We start from the raw sequence: 2301 nt of genomic DNA, 5'->3' as shown, positions 1-2301 counted from the left end.
GTTAGGGCTTAATTTAACAGGCCTGGCTAATGGCTTGGCTGGCCATGTTCATGCCCAGAGAAATTCTGGGGCTTGCAATGTGTCAAAGGTTAATGGAGAAGCAAGAGAAGTGAGTTTGGTTTAAACTTCGAGTTGGTATCCTATGTAAAGATACAGAATACTAACATAGTACCTCTAGTGCCTCCATCTCTCTCTATACAAATGTTAGAACGTCTTGGCTGACCCACAGTTTATTCAGTGAACCTCCCAATCTGGCTTCCACTCCTCAGATGTTGACTCTACAACAGAGAGAAGACTTGGCTGCAGGAGAAAGGGCACACCACATGCAAAGATTGATGAGGACAGTGAGTACTAGTTATTGAGGGCTTATTCTGTGCCAGGCCCCTTGCTAAGAATTGGATACACTACCTCAAAATTATTTTATTTAGTCCATGCAGCAACCTTACCACAAAAGGTTTGTCCTTGACTAGTAGAAAAATGTCTCAGAAGAATTACCTGACTCTAGACCCTGTAGGTTTATTTATAGAGGACATCTACATATGACTTCATTTTCCCTGCTCCTCACCACTACATTATAGTTTTTAATGACAGAAGCAGTGAACTTGGAGGTCATATTGAAGAAGCAGTCTGGATGAAGCAGCCTTACCTGGGCCAGAAAGGAAGACTCTTGGTGATACTTAGAAGTCAGTTTTGTTTGAAATGTGTAAGGATGTACATAATAGGCTGGCTCAGGGACACAGAATGAAGCACTCTAGCTCAGCCTGGACCAGTGAATGCCCCGAGAGAAGGTCTGATTGGTTGTGTGAATTGAGTTGACTAGAAAAAAGTGTAAACAATGGGGATATCTTCTCTTACCTATGACTCAAAGTTGCTTGCTTTCTTGTCTTTACAAATGGAAAACAAAAATCTGAATAGCTGTTCTCCCTAATCTTTCTCCTTCCCCTTATCCATTCCTTCCAATGGGACATGTACTATTTCTTGTTGACCAATGTTGTTATTAGCCATTATTTCCCTCTGCTAATCCATTCTCCATCCTCCTCTACTTGCTATGAACCAGTGTGAGTAGAAGTAGGGTGGGGACATGACCCCTATGGACTAAGTTACTCTATGACTGCTTATTGGGTTTGGCCAATGGCATCCACCAGCAGGAGATTGGAAGGCAAGAGGAAGAGTTCAGACTATGTATTTCCTCTTTCCTAGTCCCCCCTGCCTTAGCCCCATTTCTCTGGAAGTAGCTGTGTTTTCTATACCTATAGGTACTACTGCTGGCTCTTTGTCTTTGGACCCAATTTTCACTTGTCTCCAAATGCGTGGTTTTCTTCCCAAGTCCTTTAAGCCCTAGTGGTTATAATAGTTTCTACCTGTTGCTGGGCTCTGAGTACTTCTCTACCTTTTATTTCCTAAACTTTGAGCTCACCTCTCTAAATAGTCCCTTCATTAAAGTCTGTTTGAGTCACTTAGAATAGACTGTTTCCTGCCAGGGCTCTGATAAATACTAATAATACTAATAAGCTTTCTTTCTGGAAAATGCCTACCTGGAGGGCGCACCCTCTCTGCTCATTCAGCCTAAGTTGCACAGGTTCAGGCCCCAGTGCAGAAGGATGGATGTCATCCAGCTCTTCCTCAAGTGGGGCAGAGCTTCCGTGCGAGGGTTCATGATTATTAGCAAGCCCACTTTCTACAGACACAAGAATTTTGTGTCTAGTTTCTATATCTTTCTCAATTAATTCAACAATTCACATAATAAAAAGAATAGAGGTGTAATTTATTGAGTTCAAACACCAGTGGTTTTCATGTCTCCTGCCTATGACTTGGCTCCCTCCCCAGTGCCATGGAGTCTGTGTACAAAGTGGCTTCACCCACATAGAGGTAAAGCAGGGGAAGCGTGCTTGTCCTGCTTCCCACAGAGGGATCCTATTGGTGGATCCAAGGCAATGGGGAGAGCACCTGGGCCACCAGGGACTTGAAGGAGAGAAAAGCTTGGACATGACAAGAATCAAACTCTCTTACATGCATTATTTTTAATCTAATGAAGAAAATGGGAGAATTTGGCACTGCTGCACTTTTAATATGTACCCCTTAAATTCATGAAATGATGAAATTCTTGCGAGACTAAAAATAAATAATTTAGGAGTGGAAACCCACCTGTGGGTGAAGAGAGGGCTGCTGGTAACCAGAAAGGCAGTCCTCGGTGTCTTATCATATATGAAAGGACAGGATATTATCTCTTCCCAACTTTCCCTTGGGGTGGGGGAGACAGGGGAAGGACACTGCTGTGGCACACAGCATTTCAGGGCAGGT

The sequence above is a fragment of the Myotis davidii genome, unplaced genomic scaffold (genome assembly GCF_000327345.1).
Source record: "Myotis davidii unplaced genomic scaffold, ASM32734v1 scaffold204, whole genome shotgun sequence".
NCBI lineage: Eukaryota > Metazoa > Chordata > Mammalia > Chiroptera > Vespertilionidae > Myotis > Myotis davidii.
This window is presented reverse-complemented; position numbering follows the sequence as displayed.